This window comes from Equus caballus, chromosome 5, assembly GCF_041296265.1.
Source record: "Equus caballus isolate H_3958 breed thoroughbred chromosome 5, TB-T2T, whole genome shotgun sequence".
NCBI lineage: Eukaryota > Metazoa > Chordata > Mammalia > Perissodactyla > Equidae > Equus > Equus caballus.
Window position 1 is genome coordinate 680595 of NC_091688.1, and position 26640 is coordinate 707234.

The 26640-nt window shown below is 50.4% G+C and overlaps 1 long non-coding RNA gene across 1 annotated transcript; it reads left to right on the plus strand.

The window, feature by feature from the left end:
• The first annotated feature begins 194 nt into the window (after window positions 1–194).
• LOC138923998 (uncharacterized) lies at window positions 195–24999 on the plus strand. The gene is made up of 4 exons (XR_011438408.1): window positions 195–2744; window positions 2825–2975; window positions 19204–19310; window positions 24201–24999. It is a non-coding gene; the product is annotated as an uncharacterized lncRNA (long non-coding RNA).
• The last annotated feature ends 1641 nt before the right edge of the window (window positions 25000–26640 follow it).

Sequence of the window (26640 nt, forward strand, 5' to 3'; positions counted from 1 at the left end):
AGAGCTGTGAGATGGGGGAGGGTGCGAGCGGGGCTCTTCCTGCACCATCCTGGCGCCTGCCCGGATCGGGTTACTGGAGGCAGCCTGGATTTGAATGTGCAAATAAACAGAAGTCGCTTTGATCCACCAGGCCGGCCAGGAGGGAGGGGAAGAAAACTGAGTGCCCTGCTCAAAGAAGTGCATGCTGGGCACTTAAAGAGGGTGTGGGGTTGTGGAGCATGAGCTGTCCTTATTCCTTTGACTAGACCGAAAACCTATTTTTCAAAAAAAAAGAGATCCAGAGAGAAGCAGGGGCCCACTGCAGGCCTTTCAGACTTCCTCCGGGAAGCGAGTATTCCACCGGTCTCTCCTCGCTGTTACCAGGCGGGGAGTGAGTAGCTTGGACCATCCCTCAAGGCTCTCCTGCTCTGGGACATCTTGGGTGCCAGTGGGGAGACGGCGAGCTGGAATGGAACTCTGGGGGGCCCTGGTTCAGGGTGGGGCGTAGGTTGGGAGGGGGTAGGGCCTGTTGTCTCCCTGGGCACCAGTCCACAGCCACAGGCAGGCTTACAGAAGGAGAGACAAACGGGGGGATGGGAGGGCACAAAGGGAGGAGGAAGAAATGGTGAGTAAAGGCAAACAAAAGTGAGCTGGGGAGACAAAAGCTGGGAACAATATTCCCCAGGCAATAGGCTCAGGAACAATAGGGACACTGACAGCCCCACAAAGACACCAGTGTCTCCAAGTAGACGCTATCTCAGGCAGTGGTTGGCAGCCGCGCTGGCTGCAGCTATTTTCAGGGCCGCTTTTGTGCCATGCTGAACAATATTCCTTGCATGGCTGCTGATAGAAAGATGAGAAGGTTTCTGTTTGATTCTCTTCTTCCTTTCCTCCCCTCCCCCTTTTGCAACCCCTACCAGTTCTGAGCTCAAGTCACTGGCCTGGTTAGAGGGTGTATGTGCGGGTGTGTGTGCTGGGAAGGGACCGAGGGACCAAGCAAGGAGGGTGTCTGTCAGGCCTTCCCGTCGCCCTCAGCCTGCCCAGCCTCCGTGGCAGGAGGGAGCTGGAGAACTGGGGTGTGTGAGGGGCGTTGTTCGGGCAGTAGATTCCATCTCCACCAACCATCACAAGACCTGGCTTGTTCACCACAAAAAGGCCGACTCAGCACGTCTGTTGCCTCTTGTGGCTGGCTGTTCCTTTAATAGCCAAGGCCATAAGGGGTCCCACCCGCCCTTCTGCCCCCTTCCTCTCTGGTGCCAGCGAGTCTTCCCCACCCCGGTCCCCAGGGACACTGCTTTCTCCCGTCTCTGTCTATAGCTTTACCAGTCCCTGGACTGGCTCCGAACTTCCCCTGCCTCTGCCGCTTCAAGCTGAAGCTAAGGCATCAGGGTAACTAGTCCTAGCTTGGGGAAAGACTATCTGGTAGCACTGACCCAATGGCCACTCCCATCGGGAGCACATGACCCAGTCTACGGTGTTAGCCACTCCCCACTGTGACCCCCATGCTGCCTCCTAGAAAAAATCTGACCCCACACTATTGGGTCCTTTCCCAGGGCTACCTGTATACAAGGCTGGTGCGCTCTTGGCTTTCTCAGGTCTGTAGCCCACTGCTGCTACCCCCATGGGCTCAGATAGAACCTCCAATTTTCACCTAACTGATCTCCTTTTGCTATTCTTCTTTTTTTTTTAAGATTTTATTTTTCCTTTTTCTACCCAAAGCATCCCAGTACATAGTTGTGTATTTTCAGCTGTGGGTCCTTCTAGTTGTGGCACGTGGGACGCCACCTCAGCACGGCCCGATAGCCGGTGCCATGTCTGCGCCCAGGATCCAAACTGGTGAAACCCCGGGCTGCTGAAGCGGAGCGCGCGAACCTAACCACTCAGCCACCGGGCGGCCCCTCCTGGGAGTTTCTCAGAAATGCAGAATGTCAGGTTCTACCTCAGAGCTGCTGAGTCAGAATCCGCATTTTAACAAGTTTCCCAAGTAATTCCTATCCGCCTTGGTAAGCACCGACCTAGTCCAGTCTCTCCCTCTGTGCCTTCCCAGAACTCCAGCACACGTCATGGCAGTATTGCCATCCCTAACCCAGAATCAAAGAAACTGTGAGCTTGACCAGGCCTTCCAGCCAGCGTTTACAGGGAGACCTCTGTAGAGATAAGCTCGCCATCTGTGGCAGCAATCTATTCCAAGTCGGAATCAAATCAGATTGGACAGAATTAAATTGACACTCAGAGTCTTAGGAATGGGACCTTGCACCTCGCATGTGCTCAGTCAAAGCTGGTTGAGGGAAAGGTTTAAATCATCTATTACGACTTCCTCAGATGCTCCCGGTGAGGAGTAATCTTACGGATCAAGCTGACTGGGACATGGGTCCCCAGACACTTGGTCAAACACTCTGGCTGTGTCTGCGAGGACGTTTCTGGGTGAGATCAACGTGTGAATGGATAGACTGAGCAAAGCAGATGGCCCTCCATAATGCGGGTGGGCCTCGCCTAATCAGTTGAAAACCCGAATAGAACAAAAAAGCTGAGTAAGAGGGAACTTTGCCTGCCTGACTGTTGAGCTGGGACATGGGTCTTCTCCTGTCTTTGGACTCAAGCTAAAACATCAGCTTCCCTTGCGTCTCCGACCTGCCAGCCTCAGGACTGAAACTCACGCCGTCAGCTCTCCTGGTTCTCAGGCCTTTGTACGTGGACTGGAGCCACGTCATCAGCTCTCCCGGGTCTCCAGCTTGCTGACTGCACACCTTGGGACATATAATCAGGTGAGCCGACTCCTTATGATAAATCCATTTATATATATATATATATATAAAACCACAAATATATGGTTCTATTTCTCCAGAGAACTCTGACTAATACGGATAGTTTGGTACCAAGATGTGGGCTGCTGCTGTAACAAATACCTGAACATGTGGAAGTGGCTTTGGAACTGGGTAGAGGCTGGCAGATTTCTGGCACGCATGCAAGAAATATGGCCGTTAAGGGCGATTCTGGTGAGTCTCAGATGGAAATGAGGAACCTGTTATTGGAAACTGGAGGAAAGGTGGTCCTTGTCATGAAGTGGCAGAGATCTTGGCTGAATGATGCTCTAGTGTGTTGTGGACGGCAGAACTTACAAGCAATGAAATTAGATTTTTTTTTCTGCTTTTTCTCCCCAAATTCCCCCGGTACATAGTTGTATATTTTTTAGCTGTGGGTCCTTCTAGTTGTGGCATGTGGGACGCCACCTCAGCATGGCCTGATGAGTGGTGCCATGTCCGCACCCAGGATCCGAACCAGTGAAACCCTGGGCCGCTGAAGCAGAGCGCATGAGCTTAACCACTCGGCCACGGGGCTGGTCCCTGAAATCAGATATTTAGCCTAGGAGACTGCCAAGCGCAAAGTGCTGAAGGAGACGTTTGGTCCTTCCTGACTCATAGTAAAATGTGAAAGGAGAGAGTCGGATTGAAGAAGGAATTATTAGGCAAAAAGGCAAATAATATCAGCCTATCCATGTTGTAAAAAATGAGAAAGCTTGTTCTGAAGGGACTGCTACTAAATGGCTAAACAACCACTGAGTAACACGTTCATGGGCGCGGCCCAGGGCCTTCACCAGGCATCTCAGCAGAAGCCGGGATTACTCCAGCGGATACACTGCCAGTGTGAATAGCGGGGACAGAGAAAAGGAGAGAAAAGGAAGGAAGGCTGTTGGACTTTCTGGATCCTATAGAACAGGATCATAGAACTATTCAGCTGCAAACGTGTGTTATTCTTCAAGAAAAGGAAGAGAATGGGGGCCGGCCCAGTGGCACAGCGGTTAAGTTCGCATGTTCTGCTTCGGTGGCCCGGGGTTCACTGGTTCGGACCCTGGGTGTGGACATGGCACTGCTTGGTAAGCCATGCTGTGGTAGGCGTCCCGCATAGAAAGTAGAGGAAGACGGGCACGGATGTCAGCTCAGGGACAGTCTTCCTCAGCAAAAAAGAGGAGAATTGACAACAGGTGTTAGCTCAGGGCTAATCTTCCTCAAAAAAAAAAGAAAGAAAAGGAGAGAATGAATGACCCCTCAGGTAATTCAGAGATTATCAGGGCTGCCTCCTTGGTTTCAAAGGGTGGGTTTCAACAGGCCAGATGGCCTTTCACTGAAACCTTGGAGGTGGGGCTGCCCAGAGTCTTGGGGGTGGGTCCCCACCTAGCAGAGCTGTGGAGGTGGGACCAGTGTCCCAGTGGGTCTTGAAGGCAAGGCATCAAGCCAAAGAGGATTATTCTCTAGCCTTAAGATCAAACGGAGTTTGCCTTGCTAAAGTCTGCACTTGCTGGGGAGCCATCACCTACTTCTGCCTTTGGACTTCCCCCATTTGGCATGAGGCTGTCTATCCCAAGCTTGTCCACCATTGTACTTTGGAAATGCATAACTTGTGTGGTTTCACAGGTTCACAGCTGGAGAGGAATTTTGCCTTAGGATGAATGTACCTCAAGGGTCACACTTATGGGATTTAGATGATATTTAGGTGGGACTTTAGACTTTAGGGTTGACGCTGGAATGAGTTAAGACTTTTGGGCTATTGGGATGGAATCAGTGTATTTTGCATGCAAATAGGATATTAATTTTGGGAGACGAAGGGCAGAATGCTATGGACCAAATTGTATCCCCCCCAAATTCATGTGTTGAAGAGTTAACTCCCATTGTGACTGTATTTGGAGTAAGGAAGAAACTAAGGTTAAATGAAATCATAAGGGTGGGGCCCAGGTGGGTTTAGTGTCCTATAAGAGGAGACACCAGAGAGCTTGCTCTCTCTCCACCATGTGAGGACACAGCGAGAGGCAGCCAGCCAGCTACACAGCAGGAAGAGAGCTCTCATCAGAAACGGAGCCTGCTGGGCCGTGATTCTGGAGACAGCCTCCAGAATGTGAGAAATGAGTTTCTATTGTTTAAGCCCCATCTACTGTATTTTGCTACGGCAGCCTGAGCTGACTCCTACAATTCTTAACAAGGGGAGAGAAGGAGAGGCCTCTGGGTCCACGGAGTCTGCAGCGAAGCTCTTGGGAACGGCCTCACAGCAGAGGACACGGAATCTCATTAATCTTCCCAAGTGGAGATGGTAACGTCTCCATCCTCTGCTGTCCTCAGTGTGAACAGGACAACAGCAGAGTGAGCTGTGTGCCCTAAACTCAAAGCAATTCCTGGGCGGGGATGGGCTGCGCTCAGGACCACTGTGATTACGCCAGTTCAAAACTCTTCTTGGACTGGAAGATTCTGCTGCTGTTGTGCAGACAATGGTGCTATCTTCCTGATTTGTCGGGGAGGAGTTACGAATGGGTAGAATCCAATTTTCACCGTTACAATTAAAACTTTTTTCTGCCATAGATTAGAAAAAAACAAAACACCTTTGCTGGTGCCTACTTGTAAAAGGCATTATCCACGTGGTTGTTTTAATCCTAATATGTTACATTTCATCATGTTCTGTAAAGATCATCATGACCCCCATGTACTCGACCAGTCTAAACAGATTTATAAACCACTGCAGGGTGTTCGTCTGGCTGTCTTCCCCGATCAAAGCAGCCAGTCCCCTCCAGTGAGCTGCAGGGCAGCGTCAGTTCCGATCTGTGGGCAGTCATGTTTTGGGAGGAGGGGAGTGGCTGGGGCTGGCAAGCTGCTGGACAGCCAAACTGGAAAATCAGCTTTTCAGAAGTTTCCTCCTGACTCCTCCGAGGTCATTTATCTCAGATAGCCTCCACCCCCACTCCTCAGACTAGGAGAGGGCAGAAAAGAGGAAAAATATTAAGGTTTCAGATGGACTACCGTGAGCATATTTATCATTAGTTCTGAATTCTCAGCCACAGAGAGCAAGGATAGCGGCATTGTGATTTTTTCTCAACACTCAGCAAGCAGCAGCAGCCACAACGACAGCTGTGCTCTTAGCGCTCCTACTTCACAGAGCGCAGTCATGGTCACGACTGGCCTACAAGAGCCTCACGCGCCCTCTCCCCTTCAGCACATTCATGTGTGTTTTCTGACGTGGCCTAATCGTCCCCGTGGGCCACCTCTGCTTCGTGGGAAGGGCCCACGGCCAGCACACACAGGGTTTGGCACAGGGGATGGCGCCATCATTCATCCAGAGTCTGACAACAATCTTATAAGATCTCGGCAGCTAGTGCGGGCACTTGCTCAGGTTTCTCAAGGAAGTTCAACAAAGTAGAAATTAAGCTACTGAAGGGATGACCTAAGATGGGGAGTTGGGGAGCCTACTCATAGAATGTTCATGAAGGGGAGCAGAATACGCTACCCTGAAACAGGCCACTTTGACATAAGGATTACTTTGAGCTGAAGGCAATTGAGAAGAGGCAGGCATAAGAAGAGCTCTCTGCCCTCCCCCTATTTACCTGAAGGCAGGACACACATTTGTAAGGGTGTCCCCCTCCCCGCTCCACCCCAAAGATCAGAGGTTCATCACTGGAGACCCTGCTCGACCCTTGTCAGCACCTGCGGCATCTGCATAGTGAACTGGAAATGACCTCCATCACCCAGAGTTCCCCGAATACTCACCTTCCCACAAATTTCTGCCTGAGAAGCTCAAAGTCCTTTTCCTTTTTCTTGTCACCTTTCTAAAAATTTGTTAAGTTGCGGTATAAGCCCACTTCTCACCTGCTCTTCGAGTCACTCATCGCTGAGTCCTCCCACGTGTGTGAAGACACGCATGTGAACAAATGTCTGCTTGTGTTTCTCTTGTTGATCTGTCTTTTATCAGTCTGATTTATAGGGCCTCACAGCCAATGAACCTGAGATGCGTAGAGGGAAAAGTCTTTCCTCCCCTACGTGAGGGACATGGAAAGGCCTCTGGGCTCCTTAGGGAGATGGGGGAGGGTTCTTAGTGCTGTTGAGTAGATTCCGGCTCCTAGCGCCCCGTGGACGGCAGAGAGGAAACCTGCCTGATCTTTCTGCGCCATCCTCTCACCTTTTGGTGCCGCTATTCGTACGATTTTTCAGAAGTGGTTGGCCAGGTCCTTTTTCCTAGTCTGTCATAGTCTGGAAGCTCTGCTGAAACCCGTCGACCATGGAGGGCCCTGCTGGTATCGGAGATGCCGGTGGCACAACTTCAGCATCACAGCAACACGCAGCCACCACAGTGTGACAAACGGATGGTGTGGTTCCCTGACCAGGAATGAACCATGGCTGTGAGGGTGGAATCTTAACCACTAGACCATCAGGGCTGGCTGAGGGGAGAATGGCCCCCACCAGGAAAAGAGCCTTCTGAGTTGTGGAAGGTGAAGAAGGAGTTTCCACTTCTGCTGGTGACCACAAAAGGCGCATGTAAAATCACGTGGGCTCTTGTCGAGAGTGAGTGACGCAGGGTTTTGTCGTTGTGCCATAGACCCTAAGTAGACCCCCAGAGTGAGTTCTAGCCTTAGGCACTGTCCACACCACTCCTGCCCCGTAGCCTCTCCCCACCTGACGCATGCCTGGAAGCAGGTGTGTTGTCAGTCTTCCTTTCAAATAAGCATTCCCACTTGGCATACAGGAGAGTCACAGAGACGGCGTCTGAATGACGCCCATGGAATGAGCAATGATGTGGCTTGACTCATTTTTGCTTCTCAAATCAATGCTCCATCAATGAGGCACCAAAGGCACCCCACTTCATTGCCCGACCCCTGACCTTTACTGCCCAGATCGCTCTCCTCGTCCATTGTGTGGCTCTGCCTGCTATCTTTGGGAAGAAACGTAATTTCAGCCCACCCTTCACTTCTCAGGAGGATTGATTAGGCTGTGCTAGGTGGAGAGGTGTCTAAGACCAAGGCCTGCTTTCCTCCTAGTTAAGAAGTTTGAGATTCCGAGTCAAACCCATCCTTCTTTACTTCAAAATTTTGTTCCACACTCAGGCATTCTGGGATTAAACCCTTGGTTAAACCGGCCACGCTGTGGTCTCTGAGCGCTGCTCCTTTCTCGGTACTCACGTCCTGCTTCGCACCACGTTCATCTCTGCCTTCAGGTCTCGGTTTCTTGTACTGGTTCCTGGTCTGAGTTTCTCCATGAACGACTCTGCTGCTTCCATCAGGCATCGAGCTGCGAGATGAAGGAGGCCTCACTAGTCCTGCCTCGGGGTCAAAACCAAATCGACAAATAATTGTTCCACAGGCGTTGCATGCGATATGCCGTCCTCGATGAGTGCTGGGAGATGAGCAGAGACGCTGAGCTGGAGGCTCCCTGCCCTCAGGTAGTTCACAGCCAGTTGGAGAAGCAGACATGATGGCACGTAGAGTGAACTGACCAGAGATTTCAAAATAACAACAAAATAGAAGTGAGAAGGCAGCATTAGAACGTGTAAAGAAGATAAAGTGCATGTAGGTAATACAAGAGGCCATGGAACAGAGGCCTTGAAGAAAAGGTGGAATTGGCCAGGCAAAAAGGAGAAGGAGATTGTTAGGGCCTTAGGAAACGATATAAACAAAGATGCAGTCAGTTCTGCTATGAGGCTTGTTTTGAAAACATGAATTCATGCCAGTCTGATTCATATATTAGGGAGCGATTTGAGAATTATGCGAATTTTACATTTGCTTATGCTTGATTTTGCCCTGAGAAACTCTAGGTGAATCTCGGAGAAAAATGCACCAACTGAACCAAGCAGGGTAGGAATACACAGAATGTACACAAGCACATCCCTCGAATTTCCACCCGCTCCCTCCGTTCACAGAGGGTTATAAACCATCCCATCCACGTCTGGTGTCAGAACTTTCTTTCCAACCTCAGATGCTCCTCCTTCCACCACCTCTCAGTATCTCGTAAGGTACTCTCCTTCCAACACCCACTTCCGTATACAAAATTCAGGTCTGTTTCAAAGTATAGTGCCGTATTTATTGTAGTATTTACGTATTTCTTAACCACTTAACATTTGTAAACTGTGCTACCATTTTACTAGGTTCCTGTCTTTTTTTGTTGTTACTGACGAAGTTTTTGAGGATTGTGACCTCTAACCCCATTTTTCCCACAAGCCCCCTGGTTTTCATTTCATGGCTTTTCCAGAGTGTAGTGATTTCTAGGAGCACACAGATTGTGTGATAGCAGAACTAATTGGACAGACTCGGGAATAAAAATACTTGAACAACTGTGAGTAAATGAGGAGGATTCTAACTGAGTTTATGAAAGAGAATTTTCACACGGAGGCTGGAGTCAGATTCCTTCATTTGCCAAATGTCTGCTGAGCGCCCACTCTAGGGCAGACCCTGGTGTGAGTGCTGGGGGTGTGGCAGTGAGCAGCACAGACAGGGCTCCCTGCCCTCCAGGAGGGCATGTCCTAATTAAGGACAGAGTCAAAAACAAGACAAATCAATACAACATAAAGTATATTAAATAGTAATCAACCCCAAGAAGAAAAAAATAAAGCAGAAGAGTTGATAACGACGTGTCAGAGGACGGATTGGGATATGGCGTCTGTATTATTTATTGCTGTAACAAATGATCCCAAAACTTAACAGCCGAAGACAATCACGATTTACTACATCACACAGTTTCTGAGGGTTAGGAAAACGAGAGTGGCTTAACTGGAGTGGTTCTGCCTTGGAATCTCTTACAAAATCTCAGTCAAGGTATTGGCTGTGAGCTTCCATGCTCCACTCCCATGGCTATTGGCGAGGCCTCAGTTCCTTGCCTCTCCACAGGGCTGCTCATGACACAGCAGCTTGCTTTCCCAGAGAGAATGATTGAAGAGAGAGAGATGACATGCTCCAGATGGAAGCTGCAGACTTTTATAACCTAATCTTAGAAATGGCATACCATCACGCAACCAACCCTGGTACAGTGTGGGAGGGGACAGCTGGACAGCTCAGGGGTATAAATATCAGGACATGGGGCTCATTTTGGAGGCTGGCTGCCACAGTGACCAAGCGAGGCCTCCTTAAGAAAATGACCGTTGGATTAATCCTTGAAGGAAGTGAGGGAGGGAGTCATTAGGTTACCTGGGGGAACAGCCTGAGCAAATCTACCTGCCTGGTGTGTTTGAAGGACAGCTGGGTGCAGCGGCTGGTACAGAGTGCATGAGAGGGCGAGGAAGAGAAGATGTCGAAGAGGTGATGACGAGGGGGATGCTTCCATCTTTACCCTGAGTGAGTTACGAACTTTGAGCAGAGAAGTGTCTGACTTAGAATTTGACAGAATGTATCTGGTTGCTGTGGTGAGAATAGACCAAAAAGAAGCAAAGACAGGAGGAGGAAGATGAGTAGGAGGTGAGGGATGGTAGTAAGAGGTGATGGTGAGGAGGTGAGAGATGGTGGTAAGAGGTGATGGTGAGGAGGTGAGAGATGGTGGTAAGAGGTGATGGTGAGGAGGTGAGTGATGGTGGTAAGAGGTGATGGTGAGGAGGTGAGGGATGGTGGTAAGAGGTGATGGTGAGGAGGTGAGAGATGGTGGTAAGAGGTGATGGTGAGGAGGTGAGAGATGGTGGTAGGAGGTGATGGTGAGGAGGTGAGAGATGGTGGTAGGAGGTGATGGTGAGGAGGTGAGAGATGGTGGTAGGAGGTGATGGTGAGGAGGTGAGAGATGGTGGTAAGAGGTGATGGTGAGGAGGTGAGAGATGGTGGTAAGAGGTGATGGTGAGGAGGTGAGAGATGGTGGTAAGAGGTGATGGTGAGGAGGTGAGAGATGGTGGTAAGAGGTGATGGTGAGGAGGTGAGAGATGGTGGTAAGAGGTGATGGTGAGGAGGTGAGAGATGGTGGTGGTCTAGTTCTGGAAGCAGTTTGAAGGTAGAATAGACAGGATTTGCTGATGAGTTGGCTGTAGGATTTGAGAGGAAGAGGAGCCAAAGATAACACTGAGGTTTTTTGTCCAAGTAACTGAAAGAATGGTGTTGCCATTTCTCTGCATTTGGTAAGACCAAGGAAGGAGCAGTGCTGGGTAAACAGCAGGTGTTCAGTTTGGGACGTGTTGAGGTTGAAATGCCTGTGAGACATCCAAGTGGACAGGTTGAACAAACGGTGAGATAATGAGGGCTGGAGTTACAGAAGGAGGTTCAGGTCAGAGATACAAGTTGGGGAACTGTCAGATGGAGATGATATTTAAAGCTCTAAGGTTGGATAAAATCCCCTAAGAAGTAAGTGCAGATAGGAATGTGTGAGGTCCAAGGGCTGAGCCCCAGGCACACTAACATTTAGGATGGGGGCGGGCAACAAAGAGGACTCTGGGAGAGCGGTCAGAGAGACAGGAATCAGGCCAGGTGAGTGTACTGTCCAATAAGCTAAGTGAAGATGTCTTTCAAGGAAGTCCTAGAGAGGTGCCCTTTATCAAATGCTGCTGAGAGGATGAGAAATGTCTGCTGGATGTAGGGTGTGGAACCTACAGCTACCACAAGTGGAGGAGTTGTGGGGGAGTGGTGTTGGCAAAAACCCCATTGGAGTGGGTTGCGGATAAAATGAAAGGAGGGAAATTTGAGACTGAATATTCTTTCAAATAATTTTGTGTGACGGGTAGAAGGGAATTTGGTCATAACTGAAGGGAAAATGGAGTCAACAGAGGATATTTTAAAGATGGGAGATATAATAGCCCGTTTGTGTACTGAGGAAATGATGGGAGGGAAACATTAATGAAGCAGGGGAGACAGAGTCACTGGGGCAAAATCTTGAGTGGGTGAGAGTGGATAGGATCTAGTGTGTGAGTGAGAGGCTCCCTCATCGAGGAGCACAGAAAGTACCTCTACGGCAGAATGCTGGGCACAGGAGCGGGGAGGTGGGTAGATGGGCGAGGTCATCAACCCAGAGTGAAGGTGGAGGAGGAGGTGGAGTTCTGGAGGAAAGAGGGAGATGTGAAAGCGTCCGGGAGAACGGGATGACTGCTGTGCTGCGTTGACCGTTCGTGCGGGGCACACAGCCGTGAAGTTGAAGCAGACCAGCCCGCACAGCTGTGCACTGTTCCCAGCTCGCTGTGCTCAGCTGGGTGGGAGCGGGTGCAGAGCCGTCGGAGAGCTGGGTTGGGCTAAGTGAGCACAACAGCGAGTGAGAGGCGGTACGGCTCTCCTCACGTAAGTTCCTGCAGCTACGAGGACCACGGATGCTGGTTTGCCCAGGAGAGCCCTAGTGTATGCTTGGTTTTCCAAGGTGATTAGTAATAGTGTCTTTTCACTTTCAAAACTGTTTGGGGCAACAAATGAAATGATCGTTCTACCTAGAACCAACATGGAGTCACTCAAGCTTTCTGAACAGGGCATTCATCGTTTTACTTTTTTAAAAAACGCTAGATAGATTGTGAATTCCTTGACGTCTATATCGTGTTTTCTATTTTTTCCCCTATATCTAGCATAACTTTTACGTGTAGGCTTCTCACCTCTCAGTTACCCAGCAAAACACAAGTGACTCATGACCAGGTGAGCCGTTGAGGACAATCCCAATTCCAGCCAAACTCTCCTAAATCTCAAGACAAAGGAAGGGGATCGAGGCAATTTACACACCAAAAGGACCTTTCACGATCCTGCTCAGAGGATTCTGGGGGCAAAGTCTCGAGTAGGTAAGAGGAGAGGGAGACCAGCGCAGACTGAGAACCATGCGGGGGGCAGACCGACCTAAGGAAGGATTCTAAACTCATGTTCCGGCTGTTGTTGCTGCAGAACAAATCACCCCTAAATTTACTGACTTCAAACAGCAGCGGTTGTTTTCCTAGCTCTCCCTGTGTCTGTGGGTCAGGAGTTTGGGGAGAGGGGGCTGGGCGCTTGTGGCCTGGGGTCTCTTATAGCTGTGTCAACTGGCGAGCTGGAACAGCGGGGCATCTGGTCTCACTTGCTCCATGCGGTCACAGGGCCTCTCTTCCTGGGGTGGTTTCAGGTGGCCCCTAGCACGGTGGCCTTAGGATAATCAGACTGCTTACACGGTAGCGGAAGTCTTCACAGACGCATGCGCTGGCGACTGAGCCTTGGAAGTCACACAGTGTTACTTCTGTCCCAAGTCTGCCCCCTGTCAAGGAAAGAGGACATGAAGCTCACCTCTCAATGAGAGGAGCGTCAAAGTCACTTTCTAAGAAGATCTCATGGAATGGGCAATATTGTTTTGCCCATTTTGGGAAAATATAATTGTGACACCTAGTTTGGGTTCTTTCACCTTACTTCCTTCCAGAAGTCTTGTTGGAAGGCTCAAGACCACATTTTTGTTTATTAGTTAACTTTAATCATTTTTGTGTTGAGGATCCTTCCGCTCATGGAGCATCTTACCCAGCTCCCCTTCCTGATACGTGGTGATGTGTGTCAAGGGTTTGCCCCAGGTCCAAAGGATGGAGATTGCAGGTTGTAATTCCTCAGAGAGAAACTGGACAGTATATGGACAAACAGTTCCTTTTCAGCTGTTCAAAAAAGTTCTCCGTATGACCAGTGATGTATTAGTTTTTTATTGCTGGGTAACAAATTACCACAAGTTTAGCAGCTTAAAGTAACATGTAGTTATCCCACAGTTTCTGTGCGTCGGGAGACTAACATGCTTTAGCCAGGTCCTTTACTCACAGTGTCACAAGGCAGAAATCCAAGTGTCAGCTGGGTTTGTCCTCATCTGGGGGGTCAACTATGGAAAAGTCCATCTCCAAGCTCCCTCAGGTTGTTGGTAAAGTTCATTTCCTTGTGGTTGTATGACTGAGCTCCTCATTTTCTCGCTAGCTGTCAGCCGGGGATGCTCTCAGGTCCTTGCCGTGGGGCCTTCTCCACAGGCCCTGTAAACACGGCAGCCTACATCTTCAAGGCCAGCAACAAATCTCTTCATGCTTCATATCTCTGGCTTTAGGACAGGCCCTGTCCCTTTTAAGGACTCACCTAATTAGGCCAGGCCCATCCAGGATAATCTCCATTTTGATTACTTCAGAGTCAACTGATCTGGAACCTTAAGTACATGTGTGGAATCCTTTCAGCTTTGTCCTATAACATAACCTGATCTTGGGAGTGAAACCCAGCCTGCTCACAGGTCCCACCACACTCGTGGGCAGGGGTCACACAGGACATGTACTCCAGGGGATGGGACTCTGAAGGGCTGTCTTAGAATGCTGCCTACCGTACTTGATCTTGGGGAAACTTCTGCCTGTTGGGTTCCTGATATCAATTCCCTTAAACTTGTTGAATCAGCAAGGGAATGTGGCACCCACTAGATGTAGCTGGAAGGTGATCTCCTCCATCCTCTGGAGTTCACAGGGGGCGTCACACGCAGCACAGCTCACTTTAGAACCGTACTTATGACTCCCGCGTAATAAACCAAGAGAAAAGAAGTTATTTTTCAAAAAGTAATTCATAAGGAGATAAACTCAAGAAAAAAAGATAGAAATAAATGGAAAATTAAAACTATAATAAAAGACAAGATAAAAAGAGGGCAATCATAAAGTTAAAAGTGATAAAGAGACAGAAAAAAATATAATTGAGAACAAAAAGTTTCAGTGAAATACAACAAAGAGGAATAAGATAATAAGACAAAGCATATAAAGAACAATTAAACTGTGCAAATCAGTCCAAGTTAAAGACTGAATGATGAAAAGGACCAAATAACTTTTAAAAGCTAAAATAGTAAGGGCTGGCCCTGTGGTTGTGTGGTTAAGTTCACACACGCCGTCTACTTTAGTGGCCCAGGGTTCACAGGTTGGGATCCTGGGCATGGACATACGTCACTTGTCAAGCCACGCTGTGGCAGAGTCCCACATACAAAAGAGAGGAAGACGGGCACAGATGTTTGCTCAGGGCCAGTCTTCCTCAGCAAAAAAAAAAAAAAAAAAAAAGGCAAAGGTAAAAGCTAAGAAGAACCACAGTGCATTTAAACATGCCGCAGCAGCACATCCAGCAGTTAGCAGCCTCATGCCAAGTCAGTCGGAGTTCTTCACACTGAGGCAACTATGAAATCCAACATTCCTACATGTGTGTCTTTCCTAACTGAGTCCCTCAGTGGAACCACAGAACACAGAAAAGTATTCGAGTGACTATTGTCTCAACTAGGATAGTACATAACTAATACCGTTTAAATGCAAAGGAGGGAAGTTAATTCATCGCACACAGTGGGTGCCTAGAGCATTAGGGCTTAATTCTCTTACCAAACTGGCTGATCTCTGTCAAAAAGTACGCAGGCGAGAAGGGATCAGCCCATCTGGCACGGAGTTCCGTGGTGCTTCTCCGAGACAGTTCCAGGTGAGAGGTGAAACTGAAGTCAGACTCCTGGGACATCTCCCCCTGGAGAGCTGCTCGGTCAGGTGATGGCCGACTAACACACAAGTCAGTTTGGGTCCTTTACTGAAAATAATAAAGTATCAACAGATGTCTTGACTTTACCCAGAGGAATCCCAAGAGGGAGCAGAGAAAATTCACTTATTTGATTTTACTCCATAAGCCTCCTGGCCAAAGGCACAGAGCAGACTTGTGCGTTGGTGCCTGTTTTAAAAGTCAGGCTTTTCCAGATTCACCTTGCAACGGGCCACAACTGTCTCCTAAGTGAGGACTGATCAAGGCCAGCCCCAGACGCTTCTTTCTTTTCTTCCCCTCCAGCATCACAGAAGTGAGACAGCAAATGACTGCTCGTTTCCTGCAACTGTGTGTGCTCATCCTGGCCTGGACTCCTATATACGCTTAGACTCCTCACCTCAGGGACAGCCAGCAGGACTCAGTCCCACCACAGGGTAACCACGGGCACAAGCTGCTGAGTCCCGCTGGACTTCTCAGCAGCACGGACGTGCTTGACCCCTCTCCCTTTGAAATGCTCATTTCCTCATCGTATCAGTCATCTGCTGTTGTGTAATGAATTACTCCAAAACTTTAGTGGTCTAAAACAACAAATCTTTATTATCTCACAGTTTCTGTGGGTCAGGAGTTCCAGAGCAGCCGAGCTGGTGGTTCTGGTTCAAAGTCTCTCAGTAGCTGCAGCCGAGATGTTGGCAGAGGCTGGCAGCATGTGAAGGCTTTACTAGGGCTGGGGACCTACAAGGTGGCTCGTTCACATGGCTTTTGGTAGCAGGCCTCAGCTCCTCATCACGTGGATATCTGTGTGTCCTTACAACATGGCATAACTTTCCCCAGAAAGAGGAGGACTTTGTAACGCCTTTTATAACCTAGTCTCCAAGTTCACACATTGTCACTTCTACTTTGCTCTATTTCTTAATAGTGAGTCAGAAAGTCCAGCCCACACTCAAAGGGAGGAGAATTCGACTTGACCTCTCAAATGGAGGAATATTGTTGGGTGGGGGGGGACCCTTCTTCCTCTACCCTCTTAGGTTCGTTGCCTGAGTCCTGCAAATTAGACTGAAAAAAAGACAGATTAACAAGAGAAAGACAAATAGTTGATTAACCATGCAGAGTCACACACGCAAGGGAGAAATTCAGTTATGAGTAACTCAAAGGGGTGGTTGGAACCTAGGCTTGTAGCATCTTAACTAAGAACAAGACATTTGTAGAGAAGTGACAAGACAAAGGAAAAGGGTTTTAGGTTTCCAGAGGGGCAAACTGTGGGAAGGTTGACACGTAGGACACTAATGGAGGACAAGGGTGGTTTCAGCAGGGTTGTCACACAGATCTCTCAGTGTTGTCTCTGGTGACTGAGCCTAAGCTTGCTTTCAGGTAAATGGTGGGGAAGGGCAGAGAGCTCTTTTTGGGGTTTGCTGTTTCTCAGTTGTCTTCAGCTCAAAATAATCCTTATGCCAAAGTGGCATATTTGGGGTGGCATATTCTGAGCCCCTAGAGTATCAAAGAATTTGTGGACATATTGAACAACGGCCACACTTGCCTTCTGCAGCAGTCAGCCCTCCTGGCTGTCTGCGTGTCTCGGGCCATTCGTTCTCCACGTCCACCTACGGTTCCTCATATTATTCCTCCTTGAACACCGGGCTCCTCGGGCTTCTGCTCTGCTCGCTCCACGTCTGCTCAGGGCCACCCTGTACTCCTATGGACCACCTGTGGGCCGATGTTTTTCTAGTCCAGGGGTTGGAAAACGTTTTCTGAAAGGGCCATGTGGCTCTGTGGGTCAAGCAGCCTCTGTTGCAGATATTCAGTTCTGCTGCTGGAGAGCGGAAGCAGCCATAGGCGACAGGTGAACGAATGGGCTTGACTGGATTCCAATGGTACTTTATTTGCAAAACAGGCTGCCAGCCTGTGGCCATAACTTGCTGACCCCTACTAACTTGTATCACCGTATCAGACCCTCTTCCTGGACTCCAGACACCTGCCCTCCGGATGTTTCTTCTTAGATGTCTCAGAGGTGGCTTAAACTCATCTCCCCTCTGTTGTCCTCCCCACACTGGGTTTCTTTCTCATGTTATCTATCTTGTAAATGACATCCCCATCTGGTCAGTCACTGGGGCCTGGAAGCTAGAAATGATCCCTGCTCACCCCTCTGCCTCACCTCCCACATCCAATCCGTCACCAGTTCACCTCCTTCCTAAAGTTATCTCACGTCTCTACCCTTGGCTCTGTCTCTACTGCTACCAACAGTTTCGGCTACCATTATGTCTTGCCTGAAATGCCACAGCCGGCTCCTGTGGCAGGCAGAACAGTAGCCCCCAAAGATATCCACATCCTAACCCCAGAACCTGTAACTATTTCACCTTACATGGCAAAACCAACTTTGTAGATGTGGCTAAATTCAGGATCTTGAGATGGAGAGATTATCCTGGATGATCTTAGCAGGCCCAAGGTAATCACCAGGGTCTTTACCAGAGAGCAGCAGGAAGGCCAGACCAGGGAATGTGATGATGGAAGCAGAGATTGGTGTGATGCCCTTTGCAGATGGGAAAAGGGGCCACGACCCAAGGATTGCAGGGGGCCCTAGAAGCTGGAAAAGAAAGGAAATGGCTTTCCACTTGAAGCTCCAGAAGAACCAGCCCTATCAACACCTTAGCTTCAGCCCAATGAGTCTAACTTTGGACTTCTGACCTCAAGAACTGTGAGATCATATGGATGTGTTGTTTTAGGCCCCAAATCTGAGGTCATTTGTTACAGCAGCTGTAGGAAGTGAACGCACCGCCGAACCCTCCCTCCAGTCCGGCTTACTCCAGCCTCGCCTCCTCACCACCCTAAACACAAACAGGACCTGTCACATCCCCACTCACAGCTCTTCACACCTTCCCGCGTCCTTAGGTCAGACTCCAAGCTCCTTACAAGACTGCGTTCCTGGGCCCCCAGCAGCTTACGCCCCACAAATCCATAGAATGAATTTCTCATCATGCTCTCTCCCCAGCTCAGGACCTGCTTTCCTCCCCTCTCTCACCTGACCACCTCCTCCAAGTCAGTTCCCAGGGTCGACATCCCTTCCTCAGTCATGGCCTTGCCCCCATTCTGAGGTCAGTCCTTCTGCTGGGGCCGTCACTGTCTTTCCCCTCACAGCCCCTTTATGGCTATGCCTTGTGAACCCAGAGACTGCACGTCTGTCTGGCTCAGCACTCCACGCCAAGCACCTTGCATGGCGCCTGCACATGCCGGGGTGCAGGGAAGACATACGTGGATGAGTGTGGGTCCAGGGAGACAGCGGAGGAGGTGGTAAGGAGCTTCAGGACTGTCTTCTCTCCCCTTGAGAAAACTGGGGAAGAAACGCCCGTAGGGGAGAGAGATCTGGAGCCGACTGGGGAGCAGGTGGGAGTTGAAATTGCCCTCATTTCCCTTCCTGCTCAGCCTGGGGAGGAAGACACTGGGAAGGGAACCGGGCGGCACTGCCCTCCTGCTACAATTAGCCGAGCTTTCATTCTCCCTGCCAAGGAGGCGAGAGCAAATCAAAGGGAGATAAAAGTGTGTGTCCCACAAAAGACATCAAGATGAGGGGGAAGGAAGGGAGGGTGGTGGGAGAGGGAGGCGGAGGCAGAGAGAAAGCCCTGCAGCCCAAACAAAAGCCTAAAACCAGCAGATCCCAAGGATCAGACAGTAGAGACACAGGGACAGGAAGAGGCAGGTTGCCCCGGGCTCAGCAGCCCTGTCAGCCAAGGAAGAGAGGGAACGAAGGAAGATGAAACGCCAGGTGGATGGCTAGGGAAGAGGGACTCCAAATGGAGTTGGGACAAAAGCATGAAAAGACAAGATTGCCACCCTCCCATGAGCCTCTCCATCCAAGGAAAGCCAAGAGGAGCTGGAGACCAAGGCAGGAGAGGAAGGCGGAAAGGGAGGGAGCACCGCAGACTGGGCCTGCGCTGATGACAGGGCTGAAGCTTAGGGGTCAGCAATATGTTCCCCGGGGGTGTCAGCCGAGGCTCCAAGGAGGAACTAGCCTCCTGGCCTATATTTGGTGAAAGAAATCCTACCTGATTACGTTTTATGTGTTTCAACTTTATATACAGAGAATTTAAAAGATGAACAAACAAAAACAACGTGGTCTTGAGCCTTCCGACACGTGCGCTTTTGTGTCTGGCTTCTTTTTCTCAACATTGTGCTGCGTGTACTGGAGGTAAGTCATTGTCATTGCTGCGTAGTATTCCGCTGTGTAAACATGCCGCACTTTATATGTCCATTCTTCTATCTGGTGGAGAATTTCTTTTTTTTGAGGAAGATCAGCCCTGAGCTAACATCTGCTGCCAATCCTCCTCTTTTTGCTGAGGAAGACTGGCCCTGAGCTAACATCTGTGCCCATCGTCCTCTACTTTATATGCGGGACGCCTACCCAAGCATGGCTTGCCAGGTGGTGCCATGTCCGCACCCAGGATCCAAACCAGTGAACCCCAGGCCGCTGAGAAGCGGAACATGGGAACTTAACCGCTGCACCACCAGGCCAGCCCCTATATTGTTTTAATAATCTTTTTATTTCTTTTAATTTACTTTATCTTTCTTTATGGACTGCTATATTATTTTTTTTCTCTTCCTGTTTTCTGTTTCTTCACCTTATGTATGCTGTGGGCCCAGGCCTCAGGGAGCGCTGTCAGGCAGCCCAAGCAAAGAAGGCTGGATACGCTGCCCTCTTTGATTGGACCCCAACACCCCTTACCAGGTGTGTCTTATCCCTAGTGACCCCTCATGACTTTTTTTTTTCTGAGGAAGATTCGCCCTGAGCTAATGTCTGTAGTCAATCTTCCTCTTTTTGTATGTGAGCTGCCACCACAACATAGCCACCGACTGAAGAGTGGTGTAGGTCTGTACCTGGGAACCAAACCTGGGCTGCCAAAGCAGAGTATGCCGAACTTAACCACTGGGCCACCGGGCCTGGCCCCCCTCCTGACTCTTAAAAACTTCTACTTGTGGAATTCAGGAGGCCCTGGCAGAATATTCCTAGGGTGATAATATATTTACCGGCACTCGTAGCACACCTGAAGCAGGGAGATGATGGTAACACTTTCTATTTCTCACTCATCACCAAGACATGAACATGCAAGAGTGTAGGAAGTAAAAAGTTACATCCTCCCAACTCCTGCTCCAGACTCAGAGTAACATTGTTCACATCATATACCTGTGGAAATATGTCTGTAGCATAGACACATGCCCCTGTAACATTTGGTACGAAGGGCAAGCTGTCCTCCAAAAATGCTGAGCCAGTTTCTATTCCTACCAACAGCTCTTACGAGGGCCCCTCTCCCCCTTCCCCGACACCCACCAGCACAAAGAGGGTCTAAATCAGACCCTTCAAATTCGTTCTGTATCAGCCTTCCCCCGCCCTGCACCCCTCCCCCATTCCCAGGCTGCAAGGATTCAGGAAATGGGGTCAATGTGAGTGACCACCAATCACTAGGCGATGCAACATCCTGGGCTAGTGTCCTGCTCTGGCTGCCCCCAGGCAGGGGGTGTGGGCGCCATGAAGGTCCAGCTCCTGAAGCACACGCCATGGGTTCCCTGCAGCCCAGCAGCAGCAGCAACTTCCGTGCTCAAGCAGGAGAGCCCCAGGTGTGCTTGAGAATGGGCGGGTGCCTGTCTTCTTGCTCAAGTGGGCAGACGCCCACTGAGCGCCAGGGTGAGTCATGCCTGAAGGTCTGTCTGGATTTTTCCCAAATCCTGATCCTCTCCCAGAGGGAGTGGGGAGAGCCTTCCCCTCCACACCCTCCCACCACGTATAACGGCATCACATGGTTCTGGGTAATCTTCCCAGTAGCGAGTGTGCACCCGGCAGGGGCCTGCGGTCAGGAAGGGGGGTCTCCCTGCCAGCTGGCTACAGTGGGGCAGCAGTGTGTGGGTGGGCAGGGAGGAGGTGGGCATCAACATAGCTTCAGAGACCCTCTATCTGCAGGTGAGAGAGAGGAATGGGAGGACGGCCCAAACTAAGGGTACACAGGTGTGGCTGTCAGGTGGGACCAGGTGAAGAAGCGCAGGGATGAGGGGAAAGGGACAGAGCTGGCTGGAAGGATGCCCTCGTGCAGCTCCGGACCTGGGAACCAGCTGTCTCACCAAGACCAACCAGCCGGTTGAAAGATGAGAACTAGTCACCTTCCCAGACAACTGGTTTGACTTCCTCCCTAAGTTAACTGAACAGTTATCCTTGACCTCAAAAAACAGCCATTTAAGTTCTATTACTTGGAAGTTAAGACAGACTTCATCTTCTCCTTCAGTGGTGTGGCTCTGAAAGACAGGAACCCCAGGGGGGAAATGCTAGTGGGCTGTAGCCCATGGAGCCAGGTGCCTGGATAGATCCCCAGGGGTCCGAGGTGGGGGCCTGGCTGTGCTGGGGGAGGGCCCCTGGCAGGGGTAAGAGGTCCCTTATAGCCCAGCTGCCCTCAAATGGAGCAAAACACCTTCTCTAAGGAGAGGCAATTGAGTCCATAAGCATCCCTTTAGTTGTAGACGGGCTTACCCCACACCCATTCCAAAGCTCCTTTCCTTTACCAGTCTACACGCTGCAGGCTGGAAAAACTAAAACCACCTTTTTTGTCTTCTGTAGGTATAGGTGATTTTTGACAATTTCCTGGCCAATTAGATATAAGTAAAAATTGGTTTGGGTTTTGGGAAACGCTTGCTTTTTAATAAACAGGACAGATGTATCTGGCACCATCCCTTTCCTCTTTTGCCCACCTTGAATGGGAATGTGATTCCTGGAGCTATGGCATCCATACTGTGACTCTGAGAGAAAGGTCAAGAAAAATGCAAGATGTTATTCTTAATTTTATAGTGCCCTAAATCAATGCCAGCTATTGACAACCTCCAGACTTCTTGTTATGTAAGGAAAATAAATCCCAATTTATTTAAGCCCTTGTTAGTTGGCTTTTCTGTTTCCCATCATTGAAAAGCATTCTTGAGTGATAATCTTGCTTATGGATGTTTTCAAAGGAAGGACGCTTAAAGGAGCCTCTGAGCCTTTACAGAGGAAGAAGGGGGATGAGTCACCAAGGCCTCCCTCCAGGAAGGCCTCCTTCCTAGGAAAGGAACTATCTGGAAGAACCTCCCTCTCCCCATGACCTGGACCCCCTAGCTCTGCTCAGGTGTCCACGTTGGCCTCATCTGGCCCGCAATATGAACAGTAGTTCACTCAGTGCAGGATAAATCTAGGCTCTGGGCTGAGGCCAAAGGGGTAAAAAAGACGGCTTCACCTGGCGGTCCCTCCGGCCCTCTCCTCCCAGAGTGTGCTCCCGAGGCGAGAGCCCCGTTGGGCATAGCTCCCAGGATGAGGGGACAGCTGAGCAGGGGCATGCCTTGTCTGCTCTTCCCCGTCCCTCCTCCCTGGGCTTCTGGGAGCAATGAGACCCCATCTCAGGAGGATTCAGGCAACCTGGAAAATAAAGAGCAGACCCCAGGGACTAAGCAGAACGCAGGCAGAGTCTTCACCAGGCTGTCACTTTACCGCCTTGTGAGGGACGCTACCTGGCTAATCCGTGCTGATCGGTCCTTCTCTCTCCTTCAAGGGCTCCACACTTTTCTTCCTCAGCCTGCCCTCTCGGCATCCTCCATCTCTCGTCTCTCCTCACTTCCATCCTGCAGTTATGGCTTCCATATCACCTGAAACCCTGGCTCTCTCTCCCCAGCGTAGGCTTCTCTCTTGAGCTCCAGCCTCAAATACCAAGCTACTTCTTGCACATCTGTACCTGGGCTCCATATACTTAACATGTCCAAGACATAAATCTTTCTCTTCCTCCAATCTATTCCTACGCCTTCATACCTTAATGGCACCATTACCCCCATACTAGTTTCCTGTTGCTGCTATAACAAATCACCACAAACTTAGTGGCTTATAACATCACAAATTTTCATCTTACAGTTCTGGAGATCAGAAATCCAAAATGGCTCTCACTAGCTGGAAATCAAGGTGTTGGCAGTGCTGTGTTCTCTCTGGAAGCTCTAGGGGGAAATCCATTTTCTCACCTTTTTTTGGCTTCTACAGGCTGCCTGCATTCCTTGGCTTGTGGTGCCTTCCATCTTCAATGCCAGCAACTGTATCACTGTGAGCTCTGCATCCATCGTACCTCCTTCTCCAAGTGTCTCGCCTCCCTTTTTCACTTATAAGAATCATTGTGATTATGTTGGGCCCACCTAGGTAATCCAAGATTACCCCTCCCTCTCAAGATCCTTAATTTAATCCCATCTGTAAGTCCCTTTTGCCACGTAGGTAACATATTCACAGTTTCCAGGGGTTAGGATGTGAGCATCTTCAGAGGCCATTATTCTGCCTACCATACCCACTTATACTCTTTCCTTTAATAATTGCTACTGTTTATGGAACACTTTTTGTAGTTTAGGCTCTGGGCTATCTTTTTTTTCTAAGTATTTTCATACACTGTAGAGATAATACAAATGAAAAGAGGCCTTTGGACTCCCAAAATTCTACTGGCAGGAAGCAAGCTGAGAAAATTACTCAGCTGCAAACACATGCCAGCTTCCATGGAAGAGGAGAGACGCACAGTCAGAACCAAACGCTCAGAGGGGAAAGCCAAGAGCCATGGAGAATTCATCCATCTGCCTGGATGGATTTCAGAATTGCTGTGCACCATTTTCCCCCTTTTTTAACAGGAATGTTTACAGCAGCTATCTTATGCCCTCCTACATTGTACACGGGGTGTGTGTGGGGCCAGACGACTCACCTCTTTGCTTAACTGGTCAAGCGGAGCCTTCCATGGGAGCTGAGCTTCAGGAGCTACACCTGAGGAGCCTTAGCTGCACTGCACTCGATTTCAATGATGCGATACAGCTCATGCTGTAATGGGGCCCAACTTTTGGGTCTTTGGGAGGGATGTGAACATGAGGGGCGGGAGGACAGAGGTAGCCAGCCTCCGAGATGGCCCCCAGTGGCCACACCTTTCTGCAGTGCCTCCCTCACTGCACCCACAGCATCCAACAAAAGTCATGGCGTACCGCTTCTGAGGCCGCGCATCAAAGACTGCGGCCACTGTTCGGTGTGCTGCCTCTCGCTGTCTCTGTCTCTCTCCAGGGAAACTCCCTCTGGGGGAAGCACGCTGCTGTGAGGAGCCCTCTGGAGAGCCCATGTGGCGAGGAAGAGGGACCCTGAGCCAGACACACCAGCTGAGCTGCTCCCAGAATCCTGATCCTCAGAAACTACGTGAGGGAATATGTTCACTGTTTCATGTCACTGAATTTTGGGGTAATTTATTCTGCAGCAATGACTATTTCAAGGGCCCAGAGAGGTGTGAGCAGGGGATGGCTGACAGAAGCTCCTCTGTTGAACGTCCTGAAACAGCCGTGTTGGCTGGGCCTCTTTTGTGGCTGTTTCCTTTGCTGGAGAGCCTGGTTTTCCCACGGCCGACTTTCTTATTCAGCTCTCTCCAGAAAGGTTCTTCTGGCTGCTCAGCCCAAAGTAGTGGCTCAGTCACTCATTCTCATCCCTTCCTGCAGTCGTTCTCTGCTTAGCATCCATCACTCCATGTTTGTTTGTTGCCTTTTCACTGTCTCCCCCCCCGGGATGGAAGTTACCTGAGAGCAGGGAGCTTGTGTCTTGCTCAGCACCCAGAACAGGTCCTGGAACCTCTGTTTTCCCTGGGTGGACCAACAAACTGTGTTACTGTCGGCCCTACTCTCCTACCATGTAATGGTTGGAAGGCAAGTGGGGGTGACCGCCTGGTGACGGGAGGGAATATATGAATTAGGAGGCGGAGAAGCAGAGGGGCCATTGCAGGCCTGCACGATTTCAGATTTTCCCGCTTTGAGACAGCTAACACCACCCCCTGGATGCACAACACCCCCCAAATAAAAAGTCTTTTCTCAGAACAAAAGACCTGCCACTGAAAGCACTTATTTAGCAACAATAACAGCGAAACACACAAGGTACAAAAACATTTTTCTCAAAAATTTTTCCAGTTCAACTCAACAAGTATTTATTTTCCTGAAAAAGCAGAGATACATAAAGAAATAGAAACGTGGATTTTTTTTTTCTTGTTTATGATTGAAAAGCCTGACTGCACAACCAGCAGAACAGCATTGCCCCAGGAAGCCAAAGCACAAGGGGCAGGCGTTTCTAAAATAGAAGAGAACACTAGGACATAAGCACACCAAGGTCCTCGGCCGCACAGCGGCGCGCAGGCCCCCGCTCTCCGCCTTCCCCCGCCAGCCCCAGCGTCACGTTAACGACCCGGGTTGGGAGGGCACCTGCAACACTGTCTTCGGTAAAGATATACGTAACCAGCAAAAACCAATGTGCAAAATCATTTAGAAAGCAAATGGGAGTCCCGAGAGCCGCTTTGGGAAAGGAAAGAACCGTCGGTTTCCTCCTCTGTGAAATGGATCCGATGACCTCTCACTGTTCCTCCAGGCACCCACAGGCTGTGATTCCAGAGGGCTTCCTCAGGAAGCCAGGGGCAAATGTGGAGCAGGAGACACAAAGTCCCGTCTGGGGCCTTGTTAGGGACCCCTGTTGGATGAGTGCGACCCCGGCGCTCCTCTCGGGAGAGCCCGCGCCGGCCCCCGGCCCGTGGGAGCCGATCCTGCCCCACCGTGCACACGCACACATTTCAGTGATGCGAGTGGTGCAGGATGCACCGAGCAGGCACAGCCCGCCGGCCGAGGCAGGAGGCCTGGCCAGGGCGGGAAGGCTCCGGGACGCGTCTTTGCCCCCGGGGGACAAGTCGGGGGGCAGGAGACGACAGCAGATGCTTTCCCGGACTCCGGAACACGTGCCCTGTCGCACTGAGTGCCATCATTACCCTGACTTGTTTGGTGGTGTTCTGAGTTCTTTCAATCCCTTCAAGGACACTGCCAACGCTAGCATTTGAAAACGTGCGGAGAGCCGTAGAGACGACAGGGGAGGGGGCCCGCTGCGCGCCTGCCTTCCCCCCACCCCCCCCCGCCCCCCCCCAGACCCGACTCGCAGGCTCCCTGCGGGCGTCCTCCCGGCCCTGGAGCCCTTGGCCACTTCTGCTCCGGTTCTCTGACCCACCGACGCCCAGGCCACACGGACGCACGGAGGGGGCACCTGCATACCGTCTGCCCCGCGCCCACAGACGCTTCTTTCGTGAAGGCCATTCCCTGGCTTAATGATTTGCAGATCTTCTTTCTCTTTTGAGTGTGCCAAAGTCCAAAGACTGTTCAGATAATTAACCCTGGAGGGACAGAGTGGAGGAGACACATTATCCACCCCCCCCCCCCCCCCCCCCCCCCCCCCCCCCCCCCGGCCCTGCGGCCTTCCGAATCAGGCTGGGGCATCAGGTCATAAATGATCTTTATTGTTGCAGCTGAAGATTATTTAACCTACTCCCAGAGGAGGGGGTGTCCCCGGCCTGCTCCACCCCCAACTTTCGCAATCTGAAGCTAACCTGCCAGGGGCCTGGAGCCCTGCCCTCAGCCTGCACGAGGCAGAACAGGGCAGTGGCTGAGCTGTTTACTCATTTTCTCTTCTTGGGGGCCTTCACAGTCTGTCC